The 20,315-nt window shown below is 40.3% G+C and overlaps 1 long non-coding RNA gene across 1 annotated transcript; it reads right to left on the bottom strand.

Annotated features, from left to right (window-relative positions):
* Nucleotides 1-3,666: 3,666 nt before the first annotated feature.
* Nucleotides 3,667-13,362, bottom strand: LOC144891280 (uncharacterized). The gene is made up of 2 exons (XR_013622793.1): nt 12,653-13,362; nt 3,667-9,127 (listed from the first exon to the last, which is right to left on the bottom strand). It is a non-coding gene; the product is annotated as an uncharacterized LOC144891280 (long non-coding RNA).
* Nucleotides 13,363-20,315: the final 6,953 nt, after the last annotated feature.

Genomic DNA, 20,315 nt, shown 5'->3' with positions numbered 1-20,315 from the left:
CCACAACACCTCAAACCAATGTCTGTCCACACCACCTCAAACCAATGCCTGCCCACACCACCTCAAACCAATGCCTGTCCACACCACCTCAAACCAATGCCTGCCCACACCACCTCAAACCAATGCCTGCCCACACCACCTCAAACCAATGCCTGCTCACACCACCTCAAACCAATGCCAGCCCATGTCCCCTGGAAGTCCATCTTGCGCCGCATCCACACCTATCGACAATTGAAATACAAACTTAATGCAAAGCGATTAGTGATGGAGCTACAAAACGGAAGGTCGTCGTTTTGCTATTCTCCAATGCTTGAAGGTGTCTCATGTGATGCCTGTTTTACCAAGACAAGTAGATGTGTTCCGTGTTAATTCTCGGTGTCCTCAGAAAATAACCTTAATTCCACTAAATTCAGTATTGGTTAAAATACATGAACACAAGAGCAAGGGGGAGGAGGGGAGGGAAGAGTAAAATCCTCACTTGTTATTTGTTATGTTAAGTTAACCCATTGCCTGACTCCCATGTCTCCACTCTTTTGCAGGTATGAAGATAATGACACTGCATTTGATGTCAATACACAGAATAGCCAGACAGAAAAAGCAATTCGAAAGATCATGAACACATATATCCCTTGGCATTAGCTTGCGTTATTATGGGTTCTGAAACAACAACAACAAACAACAACATGCATTTTAAGGCCATTTTCCCTGCCAGCGCGGGGGTTAGCCTTGCGGTCCCCATGACAATCTTCTCCATTTTGCCCTATTTTCTGCATCTCTCCTTGTTAACCCCCTTGCCCGCATTTCTTCTTCCACCATCTTTAGCCAAGTCTTTCTCGGTCTTCCCCGTCCTCTACTTCCTTCTACATTCATTTCCATCACTCTTCTCAACCAGTCACTTTCATCCTTCCTCAACACATGACCAAACCATCTCAACCTGTTCCTCTTCACAGCATCAATCACAGGCTCTATTCCCATCATCTTTCGCAATTCATCATTTGTCTTCCTCTCTCTCAACGATACTCCGCACATCCACCGAACCATTCGCGTTTCCACCCTTTCCAGCCTTCGTTGCTGCTCTACGTTCATTACCCATGGCTCGCTCCCATAAATCATAACACTTCTCACACATGCAGCATACACCTTTCCCTTCAGCTTCAACGACACTCCCCTCCTCATCAGCACGCCACTCAGTTCCCCAAAACTTCTTCCATGCACATCTCACTCCAGCAACCGTTGCCGAGTCTGATCCACCTTCTCCATTCAGCATGTCTCCGAGGTAGCAAAATGTTTTCACGCCTTCCAGCTTCACGCCGTCTCCAAGATCCAACTCAACATTTCCTCCATCTGCATCTGCATTTCATCTCCATTTCCTCCAACTCAGCATCCATCATATGGGTTCTCAAAGGGTAACACAAAACGTAACAACCTGTTGTTGGTGTTTTAGTTTCACGGTGCGGTGTGGTGAAGCTGGTTAAGCACTTTCAGTAAATTGTAAGCGCATAACTTCAATAAATTGGAAATGGTACCTGGTGTTGTCGTTTTTTTTATTTGTACGCATATTTTATGAAACTGTAATCATGTGCATTTGCAGTGAAAAACATTTTAAAGTTTAAAAATTTTGCTCTATGAATCAGGATCCGCCAGGAACCTATAACCTATCCTCCTTTTCCCCGTTGAAGCAATGGCACGGCATACATTCGCCAGACTTGCCTCAACAATCGTGAATTTTGCCTCAACAATCGTGAATTTTGTCGAGCCATTCACGGATTTTGCCTCGACAATCATGAATTTTGCCTCGCCATTCACGGATTTTGCTTCGCCATTCACGGATTTTGCCTCGCCATTCACGGATTTTGCCTCGCCATTCACGGATTTTGCCTCGCCATTCACGGATTTTGCCTCTCCATTCACGGATTTTGCCTCTCCATTCACGGATTTTGCCTCTCCATTCACGGATTTTGCCTCGACATTCACGGATTTTGCCTCACCATTCACGGATTTTGCCTCGCCATTCACGGATTTTGCCTCGCCATTCACGGACAAATTACCTTCAAAACACAACTTATTTAGACAAAAAACATTTAGTTTAGACAAAATAAACAACAACATTTTAAATACCTTCATATATGTGTGCCTGTCGAACCACGGGTTGCTTGTATTATTTGGAAGGTCTATTAGATGTGTGTTTGTATTTTCAGAGGTCCCTCGAGGTATTCTGAATTGCGCCATAAGGTCGTGCGATAGTATGTGAGGCTGAGTTGACGTTTTCAAAAATGAAATTGCGGTTTTACAATTCACGGATCAGGTCTGTCAAATCAGGCCTGCGACCAGGGACCGAGACAAGTTGAACTGCCTCACCATTAGGTCATGTGACAGCATCTGAGGATGAGTGTAGGTTTTCCAAAATGAAATCCGTGAAGAATGTGCGGCCTGTGACGATGACGAAGACAAGTTGAACTGCCGTGCCACCGTGTAATAGCACAGTGTGTGAGGCTGAGCGTAGCTTTTCAAAAATTAAATTAGTTAAGAAAGTGCGGCGTGAGACCAGGGACCAAGGCAAGTTGAACTGCTTCGCCATTAGGTCATGCGATAGTGTGTGAGGCGAAGCATAGCTTTTCAAAAATGAATGTAGTATAAAATTGTGGATCCAGTTGTATGCAGTATAGTGAGTGTTGTGTTTGACTAAGATGGGGGCATCTTGTTTGATGAGTGACCCTGAGGGCAGCGCTCACAGGGCGTGAACTTCACCAGAATAAAGGCCTTGAGCACGAAGCTGTACGGAGTTTGTGTATGGTTATTGTACCGGTTCAAATACAATATATTTGGCGACGAGGATGGCCGGTTTACAGTTACCAGCTCCACCTCCCTTCTTGGCTTCTCTGGGTGACCGGTTTATTCCATGGCCTCGATGGATTGCAGCTTTTCAAACCTACTTGGAAGCCTAGATGGTACAGATGTCGCCGACACTCGTAAGCGGGCGATCTTTATTCACTGCTTGGGCACCGAGAGCGAGCGTGTGTTCGCTCAGCTAACAGCCGATACTTCCACGTTCAAAAATGTGGTGAGCACTGGAGAGCTACTTTGGGCCGAAAAAGAGTACCATGATTGAACGGTATAAATTCCATCAGCGCTACCAGAGAAATGGTGAACCTGTCCAACAACATGTTGCTTCACTTTCTGAACCGGCTGCTACCTGTAATTTTGGGTTTTAACAGATGAACTCATCAGATATCAGCTCATAGAAAAGTCTTCCATTCCTCTTATTCGGGAACGGTTGCTGATGGAGGATGATGGACTGGCATCAGAGATGGCTGCAGCCCTAGCTATGCAGATAGAATCAGACATGATGGATTCTAAGCTGGTTCAAACATCTCCAGCAACCTCAGCACCAGGAATTCACCAGGCACCCCGGTTACAGACAGCTCAGACACAAGGGCTTCGGACCAACTGCAGCTCCATCCATGCCCTGCCCACGTACCTTGAACAAAGCCGTGGCAAGCTTGTGGTCAACATGGCGTCAAAGCACTATGTCCGGCACGTGGAAAACAATGTAATGCTTGCTATAAAGTGAACCATTTTGCACAGGTATGCAGGTCATTGAAGAAGGTTCTTGGAGAATTATTAACAATTACTGGTGTTATGTTAGTAAAACTTCAAGAGACTCGGTTTAGCAAAATCAATGGTTTATTCACTTTAGAGAATTTGTTGTATACTAAGCCGAGATCTTTAATGAGTCTGTTCCAGAGTTTGTTGAAGCTTGTTTGGTAGGTCTTTTGAAGCTCGTTCAGTAGGTCTTTTGAAGCTCGTTCAGTTGTTGACAATCTCCAGTTGGTTGATCAGTTCAACTGGTCTTCAGTTTTCACTCCTCTTCAGTTCACTCTCCCAGTCCACTCTGCTCTTCCAATGCAACTTTCTCTTGGTTTTAAAGGCCCAGACTGCTTCATCCAAAAGCCTTTATTTGGCTCTTTTGGCCACCCCTCTATTTTGGGAGACTGAGAGCACCACTTTATTTCTGTTCAAGAGGTCAAATACTCTGACCTGCTGAAGCTGTTTGCAGCCTGTGTTCCATCTATGGAACACAGGCTAAATATTGAAAGACACAGATGGCAGTCCACGAGCATTACACATTCTGTTTCCTTAAATTAACTCTCTCTCTGACCACATGTTAATTCTAGTTCTATGCTCTTTTGCTCATTCGTAAAGTAAAACATAATTCCACTTTAAACAAGATTACATTGATATATATTCTAGCAATATTGTCAATATGAATATTTATTCCCTGACAATCCCCAGTTTTTCTTTTATGTTTATATTAACCATTAATCTAAACATTACCACATTAAATATTCATACCACTAATCTGGTAATTCAATTTCCTAAGGCATACACCGTCATTCTGGAAGAATTTTGATCACAATACATTTCCTTGTTCATTGACTCTTTCTATGTTGATAATTCAATTCAACTCATTTGCATAAAGATCACAAAACATTTCACCTTTACCAAAACGCAATAATTTCAGTTCATCAAAATAATAAAGCATCTGCAACATTTGGCAAAGTATTTGCCTTTAATCAAATATTGACTTTCTTTGTTTGAAAAAGGGGCGGATCACTTGTGTTTGGAATTTCAGCATAAAACATTTTCTCCTGTTGTCTTCATCACACCTTCACTATTTGCATAGGATTTTCTGCTGTTGTGATAGCTGGGCAGAGTCAAAGACTGACCCTGCTCTCCATGCAGCATCCTTGCCACTCTTGCTGTGAGCCATAGTAGATTTGAACAAGGCCTCCATCCAGTTGTAGTTGACTTGCCTCCTCACTAATCGTGAGCATGGAGCAAGTATTGATGTGATGTTGATTTGTCAACAAGATGTGGAGCAGGGATGCCGGATGCATCCGCAATGATGATGTTGGGACCATGGTACTCAGTTGTCCATGGTCCATACCAGGAGCACACAGCAGAATCGTGCACAGCTGTTGTGAAGGAAAAGGCAGTCGTTCGCTTGCAGCTCCATGCTGGCTCCCCGGAAGTTGGTGAAGTAATGACACACGTCACCGTATCCCGTAAACGTTGCAGGTAAAATATCGTCGTCCTGCAATTGCTGATGTGATGACTGTTCGAGGTATTTGAACACAAGTAAGTGATCGCCCTTTTCCATATGTTGCAGTGTGACCCAGACAAATGGTCACATAATTTTCCCTTGGTGAAGGTAAACATCCATCTTCCAAAGGAGCATTTCTTCATCATTCTTTGAGAAAGAGGGTGTATGCCAAGATTAACTTCATTTTCACAAATTTTCCTTTTTCAAACTTCTTCCCAGATGTCGTTATCACTCCATTTGGGATGTGGTCTTGTCTTTCCTTTACTTAGCCACATTTATATCTGCTCTCCGCACAGATTGAATCAGATGGGGTACATTGTAACATGAAATCACTATATTTTATAACAACTTCACACGAATAATATTCAAATCAGACATGTGTTTTACACTACTAAAACTAAGAATAGCATCCACAATTGCTTTCAGGTTCATATAATTCAAAAAATTAAACACATGCAGGTGTTGTAACTCAACTCAAAGAAAATAAATGCATTAATAATGATTATATATGATTTAAATCACAAACAGGAATATCTAATTCCCAACAATTCTTGCAAACAAGCAAACTATGCCTAATATGTTATTAGCATAGTCCTCCCCGCTTTTTTATTTTTCTTTAACAGTGTTACTTGTGGTGATATGAGTTCATCGATCGTGTAAAATGGACATAGTGCACAACAAGTTGTTATGCCCTCATTTATGTCAATGACATTCAACATTATATACCAAACTAACAAACTTCTTAAAATGTGACTAAAGAAAAATCCCTTAATATGTAACATAAATCTGATTATTTGCCTTATTCTGATGCCCCTATCTCCCGGGGTCCATATTTATTTCTATTGTTATCAACTTCCTATGATCTGTGAATTCGTTCCAAAATACCACAACCATAGGTTTTAACAAAGCTCTACCAAACTATTTCCAATGTGAACTCAAAATACTAGTAAAACAATCAATTTCAAAGAATTAACTTCAAAGGGTCAGCAAATTCATTCTATAACCAGATCTAATTTTCCCATCCAATAGTTTGCCTTGACACATGTCATATTATAACATTTTAATAAACCTTCAGAAATGTTGCCCATCGCAACAACTTCCCTTTTACAAATAGCCATGTGTAAATTACGTATTGAACGACAATTTTTCTCTCAATGTGTTTGGCCTAAATGGCCGCAAAAGTGGCTGCCAACATGCAGTACCTTTTTTATCTACCAAGTAAGTGCGCGTCGACATAAGACCTCTACCAAATGTTGTTTGTAAAAACAAATCTGGGATTTCTAATTACATGGATGCACACTCTCAGGACATTGCAGGCTGCTGTTATCAATCCATTACGATAAAATAATTTCTTTACCCACAATCAAATAAGTAACACAAATTGAGGATATTATCCCTATCACATTCATTTATAGATTCATTTGGTTCTAATTCACTCTTTTCCCACTGCTATAAGGAAGAACAATAGCTCTTATAAGTCTTTGTAATATCTCATTAAATTTACCCAGCATTGAAGAATTTATTTACTATCCATTTCCCTTCTGTTTACCAGTAACTTTGTTTAAACTGCATAACTTAATTTGATAAATCCCATGTGTACAGCTCCCACTTATTGAAACCCCTACTTTTGTAGAAAATATCCAAATACGTGGTTGTATACTCCCTTAAAGGTTGTTCCTCCATTTTCTATGCAACTTAGTGAAGACTACTGACACCAGTATGCCAATATAGGTGTGGCAGATTAACAAAATATGTTGCAGGTACACGTAACATCGTGTTCTGAATGTAAAAAAAATATAAAAACAAAAAAAACATCTGAGTGTAAAAAACATAACAGCACGTTCACGTCTGCCCCTTGGTTTTAAGATTCACAATGCATTTCGTTATAAAACTCACAATAGTTCAATTCAACAAAATTTTCTTTACTATCTGCCCATATCATCTATGCCTAAGACACATCCATACATACAGCACAATTTATATGCTGATAAAAGTCAAGTTTATATTTGTCAAAAATCTGTGAGCAGAGTACTTTGGGAAGTCAGTGTAAGACCTCTTCCAAATTTGACTAATTTTGTACTCTCTCATTTTTTTATGAAGCTCATATCCATAAATAGCTGTTATTCTCATATGAATTCTATCAAAAATGGAATCCCAAGATTACTCACAATTTTACTATTAATTAATGGCTGCTCATAACCCAGGACATCAAATCCGTATATTCCATCGCCCTTGACAAAAGAGATAATGTTCATAATCAAATTATATTCCTATTTTATTTTACGAATTTTCTGGATATTCTTGTAAGATTGACACACAAAACAAAACATTGAAACACAAACACACCCAAGCATTATGTATATTTGTTTGCATTTGAACCATCATTAACAGATCAAGATGGGTGTCAATTTTCATTTCAATTTCGTAAAATTTATCCTTTAATGTTAGAAACGCTAATACACAAATAGACAAAAGGTTTATTTTTAGAAAACCCCTAATGTCACATTGAGATTACCCTTTTTTTTTTTTTCCTACAATAATGTATCCAAATTGTACAAATTTACAAATTGTACAAATTTTACAACACCTCTATTTACATGTCAGTCGACCACTGACCTATCAGCATGCAAAAAAAATAGTCCAAAATGCCCCCCTGCTGATCATGTGACGCTTGTCACTTGGTTTTCCAAAAAATTTTGCAAAGCAATGTTCCACACTTTGGTAATTGTTTTGTTGTAAAAAATTGTTTCGCCCAAAATACTCCCTAAAACCACATGTATAATTGGCAAATATGAGGCTTCCAGAATGAACTCTAATTCTGGATCTTTTAATTCATGTTCCAAAAAAATCCAATTTTGGCATTTAATCAATTAATTAATTATTAATTCGCTAATAAGCAAAAGTAAAATTCATTCTTGCTCCGAAAAAAAATTTTGAGACAAGAAGCAGGAACAATTATTCATGTTGGTCTTATGATTTAATCTGTTGGGGCCTGTCGTCATTTGGGATCGGCAGCAATGAAAGCCTAATCGTTATCTGAGGTACCAGTAAGCACTGATCCTGGTTTGTCCTATGAACTAGTCTTCCTATTTGAATATGGACAACGTCGTTTCCAGTGTCCCATATTTCCACACTTGTAACATCGGTTTCTGTCATTTCCTGATCTGCCCACCTGCTCACTTGTATTTCTAGGCTGTATCTCCAGATCCCTGAGTTGCCACTGCAATCTCTGGTTCTCTCCTGAAACACGAAAAAATTCTCTGTACCGTCCTTTTTGGGGAGACAAATGGGAATCAGATGGGACAACTGTCACTTTTATTCCTATGTTCGAGGGCAGTTGTGCATTTATGTCCTCCAATGTATCCTGCATCGTTTTTATTTTAAGTTCTAGGTCCAATATACGTCCTTGCTGTGCCCTATTCCTGGATTCCATATCCCAATAATGGAATGCAAGCCAGTCTACTGTTAAATTATGTCGCTTCCTGGCTTTCAATTCTTGTCCTAATCTCTCCAATCGACTTCGCTCAAATGTACCATCTCTTGGAAACTCCTTATCATGTCTCTTTGTCCACAAATACCAATTTTCAACCTCACTAATAGCCTCTTCACCATATCGGTCGTACATATAATATGCACAAGTACCTTTTTTTGGAATATCTGGTTGTCCTTGTGTATTCTTACAAGCTGCATTCCCCATTCTGCCTGTATATGAATAACACTCAGTATTTACTCAATGTAACAGATAACTACCAAGACTACACTTCGGACTACACCTGTACCCACTAACAACTGTGTGTACTGCAAAAATCTCAGAAGTTTGTTCCACCTTATACAAAGTAGCGTTGAATGCGTTGTTGTCTAGCTTATTCCTATAAGCTCCACTCTGTGGTCTTCCAGGAAGTATCTCTCCACCTGTCCACTTGATGACTTCAGGTGATTTCCAGAGAGTCCCCCTGCCCTGTGGCTTTTCCCACACCCCAATCTCGCTGATCAGCGTTGCAGATGAGTCTGGATCAGTAAGTCCTGTTAAGGGGGGGTCAAACAAAAATAACCACATAATATAACAAATAACCACTAGACTCACCACCTCGCTCATCATCCCAGGTTGTCTGCACCTTGATGTTTTGCAAATGTCTCAAAGCTTCTTTCCTGAGACCGCACTTTTTATTCATCCATCAATTGACTTGTTTAAATTAAATTTAAATAAAATCAGATCAGATTAAATCAATCAGATCAGCATCAGAATGAATTCAATTATGCAATTTCAATCAATTTATCAATATTCATCAATAAAATTCTAATAATAATATATAATAAAATATCATAAATGATAATATCAAAATTCAAATATCAAATCATCATTGAAATTATCATTGAAAATATCAAATATCAAAATAGCAAAATTCACATTTATCAGTCTGATAACCCTATATCTAAGCCTTTTCCCAATGTTGCCAAAACAGTTCCATCTACTGACGGGGAATATGAGCATCGGTCGTCACCGTTTGACCCATATCTGCCATCAGTTGACAAATCACCGTTCTGCCTCTGGATCATATCTGACATATTTGTTCAATCCTGTGTGGTCATTATATCACAAATTAAAGTTGAACAACCACTGAAGGCAACTCAACCCTTCATTTGTGAGACAATCAGCGAAAATTGCTCCGACAGATATGAGCCAGTCCATTTGGGCAATGTCTCACATGTCACCCATGTCACATGTCACGTGTCACATGTCACACGTCATGTGATGTCACATGTCATGTCATGTGTCACCCACCATGTCTCACTTTGAAAGACACTCAAAGTTCTTGACAATTAAAATGGTGTAATATTCCTGAAATGTGTACCAATGAATGGCAATTAATTCATAATATTTATCAATGGAATCCAATCATACCGAAATTTCGACACTCCAAATAAACTTTGTAACTTGTAATACATCATTAATCCTGCAGGGCTATAAAGCTATCCTTAAAGTCCATGCAATCGATTTACATCAAAACCCAATGATGACATGCCTGACAATCATAGCAATTTTCATGATTGTAAAATCATGACCATTGTAACTCATTGTAATTATAAATTGTAAATGTAAATTTACCATAATTGTAAATTGGCAATTATAAATTATAATTGTAAAAAAATTGTAAATTGTTACCATTATCAGAGTCATACCATAATCATCCATTGCAGAAGACAAACATTTCCTGTATCAACACATCCACGTGGTTTAATCAACAATGAAACAGTTATCATTAACAAAATTTGAGAATGAACATCAATAATCAAAATATGACAAACATGAATCTCATCAACAATGAGAGAAAACAATGAGAATGAGAAACATGAAATGAGAAAAACAATGAGAACTATGAAAGGTGAAAACAGGTAAAAGAAGAAGCAAAAGAGGAGTAAAAAAATGGGCCAAGGGAGTGTGAGGAGGGGCAAGATACACTGAAAGAGGAGAAAGCAAACAAGGGAGGAATGAGGCTGGGGGGGGGGTGGGGGTGGGGGACTCGCTTAGGGGCATTAAAACTATGCGAAATACGACACTCATTGTATTTTTCTAAAGATAGCTGTGTATCATTGGCCGCACTCATGACTCCCTTACAAGGCTGTGAGAGATTATATGGTGAATACTGTCTCCCTCTCAAACTTCTGTGTGAGCCATTACACTCATCTGTGTATTATTTTAACGATGTAAACTGTGTCGTATCATGGCACTCATCACTTTAACACTATGGGGCCATATTCTTTAGGGAGAGGGAGAAATTTTTTTTAAAATGAGAATGAAAAACACATACCCACACACACAAAAACACATAAAGCCACATAATGAGGTGATATGCTAAATCAACATGGGATCCAATGGGATATGGGATCAACAATCCTTTACATGCCTCATACAATCAGTAATATAACATGATTTGGAGGGGATGGATAATGGTAGAATGAAGTTAGGGTTAAGATTGGGTTGGGGTCAACAAATTCATGTACATGTAAATTCATTCATGTATAAACAGATCACAATATATTTCATCATTGGTTTCCCTCCATTTAATTGCCTTGTCAAATGTCATAGGATCTTATATCAATAAATTCCCTTTTTAAAATCTTAAAAGACAGATGAAATATAAAATGATCAAAGGTACATTTGATGGTTCTATTTTTTAGAGATTACGGATCACAGTAGCATGGGATTGGCTCTCATTAAATTTCATCTTGATTGAAGGATTTTTAGCTGTGGTCCAAGATGGCCGCCGCCATAAAAAATCCTAAAAATATATATATTTTTTTTCTAATCAGGATGTAAAGAGGTTACATTTAAAAAATCGCTTCTGATTCCATAGATAAGTGGACACAACACCAGACGGTTACCATGGGCAACCTGCCTGCACGCATTCCAGTGGCAGGGTCAGTGTGTGCAAATCTTACGGGACCCAGGACACAGAAAACTTTTTTTTTTTAAATTACATTGCATTACAAACATTACATTACATTAGAAATTAACAGTTATCATTACTGTCCTACATGGGAAAAATGAATTGATGGTGCACTTCATCAAGTCATCCCTGTCAGAACATCATAATTCATAAGATTACAATTTCTTGTGTTCATGAGAGCACATTTGGCCAATCACACACATAAATGTGCATAAAATGCAGACGTGCGTCCAAACCGCTTCGAATTAACTCTTATGAAGGTACAAAAACCCATATTTGTGCCACAATGGAATTTTTTATGACTTAAAATCGAGCCAGTCGATTTTACCATTATTTGGCTTACTGTACAGACGCTGTATAAAATCGCTTTTTACAAAACCCGCTAATATGATTATAAATCAAATAGTGTCCATTCTGCAATCTGCTCGTGTGTGTGGTCACAACCAAGCAGGATCTCAACCATTATTTTAACGGGAAAATCGACACACTTATAAGTCGTTTGATCACGAAAACGAGCAGAGATTTGAATGCAGACCATTGCTGGAAATCATTTTAAAGATATTTACAAAATTGACGTTCTATTTCATGAATTCATGACGTTCCTGAAATGAACAAGAAATATACAAAATCCATATTTCAGTTGTACATGACAAGACGAATGCAGCACCTGTTGGCTAACGCCCGGGGTTCGTTAGTGGCTCTTTGCACTCGTCTCATTAAACTCGTAAAATGTACCGAAAAAAAAATTCAAATTACAGAAAAAACAAAAAAATAATTGATTATTAATTTTTTAAAAATTTTTTTATCGTCATGACTTCTGAAATTTTAAAACAAATCCTTCATGAAAGCACAGCACCTTTTCTAAAGACACAAGGCTTTAGTGGATATTTGTGACAGTTCATGGCACCATCCCTCAAAAATGCGTATACATAAATTTTGGAAGAAAAAGAGAAAAAAAATCGTCATGATTTCTGAAACCTGTTAAAAGGCCTCGTGATTTTTTTTTCCCTTCCACATATCAACAAACACACAAAACTCAAACACTGAGCTATTTTCACAGATTAACATCAGACTACACAGATAACAAACAAAAGCTTACCTTGTTTACCTGGGCAGTTGAGTCCCTACGGGCCACCAATTCTTGGAGAATTATTAACAATTACTGGTGTTATGTTAGTAAAACTTCAAGAGACTCGGTTTAGCAAAATCAATGGTTTATTCACTTTAGAGAATTTGTTGTATACTAAGCCGAGATCTTTAATGAGTCTGTTCCAGAGTTTGTTGAAGCTTGTTTGGTAGGTCTTTTGAAGCTCGTTCAGTAGGTCTTTTGAAGCTCGTTCAGTTGTTGACAATCTCCAGTTGGTTGATCAGTTCAACTGGTCTTCAGTTTTCACTCCTCTTCAGTTCACTCTCCCAGTCCACTCTGCTCTTCCAATGCAACTTTCTCTTGGTTTTAAAGGCCCAGACTGCTTCATCCAAAAGCCTTTATTTGGCTCTTTTGGCCACCCCTCTATTTTGGGAGACTGAGAGCACCACTTTATTTCTGTTCAAGAGGTCAAATACTCTGACCTGCTGAAGCTGTTTGCAGCCTGTGTTCCATCTATGGAACACAGGCTAAATATTGAAAGACACAGATGGCAGTCCACGAGCATTACACATTCTGTTTCCTTAAATTAACTCTCTCTCTGACCACATGTTAATTCTAGTTCTATGCTCTTTTGCTCATTCGTAAAGTAAAACATAATTCCACTTTAAACAAGATTACATTGATATATATTCTAGCAATATTGTCAATATGAATATTTATTCCCTGACAAGGTTGATCAACCAAGTGCTTCTGATAATGAAATACAACACACAGTGTACGCCATCGCAGACAAAATGCCTTTCCGTCCTCAGCAAGGGGGCAACTTCAATGATTGTGAATTGAGATCACGGGGATTTCGGTATTACTAGTCATTGATGTTGGGGCAAAAGCCTCCACTGTGAATGACAAGCTCTACCACGAGTACTTTTCGTTTTATCCACTCAACTCAGCACAATCTACACTTCAAGCCTATGATGACTCCATAATCCAGGTTTTGGGAATGATAACTGTTCCTGTGAACGATAAGGGTATCAGGCTCGACAATTTCACTTTTTTTTTCTTCTTTTTTTTTGTATACTGAATCGAGGCTCGTGAAAGAGCTAACATTTACTTCACAAACAAATCAACCAGACAAACAAAATATATAAAAAGAGGGAGCGGAAGACAAGATGGGGAGAAAAGGGGAAGCACACAAACACAACATTTGAGAGCAGGGAGATGTGTGGGAGGGGGGGGGCTTGGGGGGAGGAGGCGTGGGAAGGGGGGGGGGTGGGAGAAGTATAAAACACAAGGACACCAAGGACTTCCAGGACAGAAGTTGGTATTTCAAAAAAGTGGAATTGGGGTGAAATTAGCGGGGGTAGAAAAGATCAAGGTTTTGGATGGGGAAGATAAGTTGCAAAATAAGTTGCAAAAGATAAGTTGCAAAAGATAAGTTGAAGATAAGAAGATAAGTTGCAAAAGGCAAGAGCCTAATGGGTGTTAATCTCTTCGATAAGCTTGGGTTCAAACTTTTAGACACAACTGGCACACACATCCACATGGTTGCAGACAAAGACAATGCGTACAAACACCTGTATACTTCCCTGTTTATTGGGTTTGGGGAGTGGAATAGTTACCGTCATGCTCCTCGAGCGGACCTTGCAGTTCCACCAGTGTCTCAAGGTTTGAGACGCGACCTTTTGCTGTTCGATAAATACCCGCTTCCACTATCTGCTTCATTCCATGGTTCAATTGTGTTCACAAAGCTAGACTTGAGAAGAAGCTACCTACCTGCAGAGGTATCTTAGCAAAGCAGACATTTGACTGTATTCGTGACTCCTGAAGGCGTGTTCCAGGATTGTAGAATGCAACAAGGCCTCAGTTCTGCACCAAGTGCATTTCAGAAGATGGTCTCTTCGGTTTGTCTGGTATTAAGGGGACCTTCAACCTCCTCTGACGTCGTCCTCTACGGGAAAGACAAAGCAGAACACGACCAACGGCTTGATGAAGTGTTGCCACAACTCGTGAAGTATAACTTGACACTGAATGAGGAAAAGTGCACCGTTGCAGCATCAGAGATTGACTTCTTCGGATATCATGTGACAGCCAACGGACTGTACCAGACGCAGGACAACATTGAAGCTGTTCAGACTGTTCCTACTCTGTCAAATGCAATAGAGCTTGCATCATTCCTCGGGACTACAAACTTATATCTCAAGTTTGTACCCAACTACGCAGATCGCTGAACCTCCTCTTAAGCTACTGCGCAAGGATGTGCCCTGGGAATGGACTAGTATATCGCAGTATGCATTTGTCATGCTGAAGAATAAGGCCACATCTCCAGTCCTTGCATATTTTGATCCTAATGCAAAGACTACCATCACGACAGATGCATCAGGTACAGCAGTGAGAGCAGTACTTTCGCAATGGATCACAGGTGGTGAACGGCTCGCACACTTTCAGAGACAGAACGCATGTACTCCACAGCATGTATTTATGCATGTGAACACTGGCACGTCCATCTGTATGGGAGAAAGTTCACCCTCTGCACAGACCATCAAGCACTGACAACACTACTCACTACATCAGGATCTGGACATCCACGTCTTAAAATGTACAGGTGGTCAGGCCGTTTCTACCAGTATGACTTTTGTTATGACATAATATACCATTCCAAATGAAAATGTGGATTTAAGTGAAGCAGGCACAAGTTTGGGCAATTGTACTGTGGTAAAAGGTGGTTTTAAAAATGAATGGTAATTGTTCAGTATAGTCCAGCATGTCAAGGGTGGTCTGGTGAAGCTGAGCTCTTATGGAGGATCTCAAGGCCACAGCCTCTGTGCTTGCTGGCTGAAACTATATGCTGATATTAGAAAAAGGCGGGGGCTGAGGGCCGCTTAGGTCACATAGACTGGGACAGAGATTTGTTATGGAGAAAGTGGAACCGGAACAAGGATCTACCATTCATTGAGACAACAGAATGCAGACTTTAGACGCCAGGCCTCTTGGATGATGTGTGAAACATATAAAACATCACGAGATATTGCATCGGATTCAGGAGAGGAGATGGGTAGTGTGTACAACCCCAGCTAGACAAGATCATTTGAATGTGTGGAGTGCCGACATAACCATCGGTAACCTGCTGAAGTCTTACGTATTACGAAGCGGTTACTGGAAATAAGTTAAACATGAAAGTTTGCCAGTATTTGGCTCTATTCATTGTTCCCTCTGTCCTCACAAGTTTCACTGTCCCTGCCGCTGAAAAGCATCCCCATAGTATGATGCTACGACTCCAAGCTTCACGGTAGGAATGGTGTTAGATGTGTCATGGAATGTGCTTGGTTTCTGCTAGACGTAGCGTTTTGCATTCAGGTCAAAGAGTTCCATTTTCGTCTCATCAGACCACAAAATCTTTTGCCTCATGCTCTGTCTTTCACATGCTTTTTTGCAAACTCCAGTTATGCTGTCATGTGTCCTTTTTCTTAGGAGCGGCTTCCGTCTCACCACTCTCCCATAAAGCCTAGATTTGTGAAGTGCTGCAGAAACTGTTGTCCTTCTGGCAGGTTGTCTCATCTCAGCCAAGGAACTCTGTAGTTACCTTGCACTCGCGAAGCGAAAACGGGGTTAAGCAATCGGTTGTAAACATGTGCCGTATCTGCATTTAAAAAAATCATTTTCTCGGCAACCGTTGGTCCGATTAACATGAAATTTTCACCATAGGAGCGCCTCCTCCTGCAGAATATTTTGGTCATTATTATGACGTCATAGGTCACATAGTACAGGCGCCATCTTGGAAAAACTTTGCACCTCTATCTCTGAAACCATTCCATGGAAAAAATTGAGACCTGGCTCATTGTCAAGCACTCTTATAGGGAAATAAGATATGTTCATGTTATGTCATCACTACCATAATAATGACGTCATAATTCGGCAATTACAACATATCCGATCATTTTTTTTTTTTTCCAGCAACTGTTGGTCTCATGGACACTAAATTTTCACCATCGGAGCACCTCCTCCTTTCAAATATTTTAATGATAATTATGTCGTCTTAGGTCATGTGGTGCAGGCGCCATCTTGAAAAAAAACGAAAAATGTTGCACCTCTATATCTCCAAAACCGCTGCATGGAAAAAAATTGAAACATGGCTCATTGTAAAAAAAACTCCATATGGGGAATAGGTGTTGTTAACGATGACGTCATTGGTGCCATAATTATGACGTCATAATTCGACAGGGACAACGCTTAGTCTGATCAGTTTGAAATGTATTGAGCGTGATCTATGGAACAATTATATTAGAGAATATAAATTTATGATGTCATTGCTCACGTGGTCTGACAACCATATTGGATCAAAGAAAAAAAAAATGTTCAAAAACAGAAGAGTTGGCTCGCAATAAGTTGACTGCGCTGGTAAGTATTCGATGAATACCAGCTAGTTCTGTCAGAGTGGTCATTGGGTTCTGGGTCACCTCCATGACCATGGTTCTTCTTGCCCGGTTGCTCAGTTTGGTGGGATGGCCAGCGATCGGAAGAGTCTGGGTAATTCCATATTATTTCCATTTCCTAATGATGGAGCTCATTGTGCTCTTCGGAACTTTCAACACTTGAAATTGTTTTATTCCCTTCCCCAGATCTATGCCTCCTCACAATTCCATCTCGGAGTTCTACAGACAGTTTCCTGGACTTCATGGTTGAGTTTCTGCTCTGACATGAACTGTCAACTGTGGGATCTAATATACTGTATAAAGGTGTGTTTCTTTCTAAATCATGTCCAATCAATTTAATTGGCCACAGGTAAACTCCAATCAAGTTGTGGAAACATCTCAAGAATGATCAAAGGTAATTGGATGCACCTGAGCTCAATTTAGAGTGGCAGAGAAAAGGGGATGAATACTTATTGACTCGATACATCTCTACTTTTAATTTTTAATTAATTTGTAAAAATGTCGAAAAAAATCGCATTTTGACATTATGGGGTATTTTGTGTTGATCGGTGACAAAAAACTAAATTTAATCACGTTCAATTCAGGCTGTAACAACGAAATGTGAAAAAGTCAAGGGGTGTGAATACTTTCTGAAGGCACTGCACAAATTTTAGTGTTGGGGGTTCAAAAGAACCTGATCCTGACACCCAAATGTTACGTTACCCAGCCATGTCGGACCAATGGAAGAAAGGACGAGAGCGAAGCAGATGGAAAATGCACAACGATTAATTTATTTACAAAGTGCTGGTGAAAAGCACACTATTTAGAGGTCTTCAGTCATCGAAGCAAAATCAAAGGCAAAAGGGCATGTATTTACGGCCAAAAACAAGCAAAGTAAAAAGGTACAAAAGAGCAGACTTATCCACAGCGAGTATTCTTACATAGTGGGGTCACCCGTGGGAATCCCACGGGCATGGACGTGTGTGACATTTCGACATATTGAGTTAGATGCTGCACCTGCACATTCAGTTTCACAAAATGGTTACTGGCAATTTATCGGATGCACAAATGATGTAATCTACACAATGTATTTACTTCTGATAACATGTGAATGCATGTGTGTGCACACCCACACACACACATACACACACACACACACACACATACACATGTACACCCACACCCACACACATACACACATATACACATACACACAAACACATCTCGTTTTTTCATTTCTGTTCCTCACAATTCTGTCTCTCTCTTATTCACAAACACACACACACACACACATACACATACATCCACACATACATCCACACACACACACATATATATATATATGCTGTTACATGCTCCTCCCCAAATCCCAGTCACGGTGTACCTCCGAGCCCCGAAAGGAGTCACGGCAGAAAGATGTGCTATTATGTGTGTGTCCCAATGACCAATGGTAGAACCACACCAAGCAATTGATACAAAACCAATGATTGTATTCAAACGCACACAATAATAACACAACGCAAGTACAAAGAAACTCTCACTTGCACAGCAAACACCATACAATTCCTGTGATGGTACCACCAATATATTCCTGAATCAATAACTCACAGTACTCCAACGTGAGCGAACTGTAACATTCCCCAAAGTCACTGTGTCACGACACCAGGCCAAAGTCGATCCCCGCTCCGGTGATCACAAGAAAAGGTCGTACTGAAACCTGAACCCAGGACGGCTGACAGTCGACGCTGCAGAAGAGCCGCTTGGTGAGAGGTCGGGCCGACGTCGGTCTGGTAAATAGTTCACCCAAAAGGTGATTGGGAATTAACACCTTCCGTTCACCAGACAATGAAGCTGACATGAACGATCAGCGGTTCCCAAGCTGACATCGCTCCGGGGAAAATCCACGACACACACGGGGAACCAAGCGAATGGCTGGAGCGAGGTGAAATGGCGGACTGGCCGGTAATGCAGGCATACCTGCTCTCCAGCGATGATTCACTTTCGGAACTAAAACCCGTCACGCAGGTTTATTTGCCACAGCAATAACGACACTGTCACGGGAATCCCTTTCCCAGAGAAAACAATATTCGCTCGCCACCAATGTCCAAAAGGTCTGCTCGACACCACGAAGCAGATAGGCCTTTCTTCCCCGATGTCACTCGATCCTCTCGCCCGCCTCTTCTTCTTCCGGTTTTTTCCCTCACCCATTTCGTTTTTCTTCTGAGACGCTATTTTTACCTTTGAAGACAGTTATCTCCATTTCACACTGAAACTGTAACAATAATAGTACATGAAACTACAGACTTGGCATTTAATATGGAATATTTTTTTGTGGGGGTGAACTTACTTTTCAAGATGTCTTAGAACCAAAAGTTCATTGGAATTATGTTGAAATTATTCTAGATTTTGTTAATGTGACCTTTAAAAGAAACAAAAACCACATTTGACATTTCGAAACAAATAAATTGATCCTTGAAAGTGATGTAAACTGATATCGAACTCAATTCATGGACAGTACTGTGTTAAACTTCTGTGCGTTTTCCAGAAGTATCTCTTTATTTTGCGCATTAGCCAATTTTTTTTTTTAAAAACAAAACTTAAATTACGACTGGGATTACGGATAGTAAAATTACAGTTCAGTACTTCGTGTAACCCCCACGAGCATTCAGGAGAGCACGTACACGTTGAGGCATGCTGTTCACGAAATTTGCCAAGGTTTGGACAGGAATCGCTTGCCATGCAGTGACAATAGCCTGCTGCAATTCACGCACAGAGGTCGGCTGCTGGTCCAAGTGGTCGATTTGACGCATTAATTCTGCCCACAAGTTCTCTATCGGATTCATATCCGGGGACATGGCAGGCCACTCCATATGCTCTACACCACGGTCAGCAAGAAAGTGTTGGATCATGTGAGCACGATGAGGCCGTGCATTGTCATCTTGGAAGACAATGTTTCTTCGAAAGGCTGCACGAGCAAATGGAAGCAATGTTTCTTCCAGAATGGCCCTGTACTTGAACTGGTTCAGGTTTCCATTCAGAACAACCAGGCCAGTTTTGCTCCCTGCATGAAAAGCAGCCCAAAACGGTCACCCCACCACCTCCAGCTTGGACTCTTGGCACAATACAATCTTTGTTGTAGGCTTCATGCACTTGTCTGCGCACTCGGACGTGGCCATCTTAACGATAGACCGGAAATCTAGACTCGTCACTGAAGATCACGTGATTCCAGTGTCCTGGCTGCCATTGACGGTGCTCTCTGGCCCACT

The sequence above is a fragment of the Myxine glutinosa genome, chromosome 3 (genome assembly GCF_964187855.1).
Source record: "Myxine glutinosa chromosome 3, kmMyxGlut1.1, whole genome shotgun sequence".
Classification (NCBI taxonomy): Eukaryota; Metazoa; Chordata; class Myxini; order Myxiniformes; family Myxinidae; genus Myxine; species Myxine glutinosa.
This window is presented reverse-complemented; position numbering and strand designations above follow the sequence as displayed.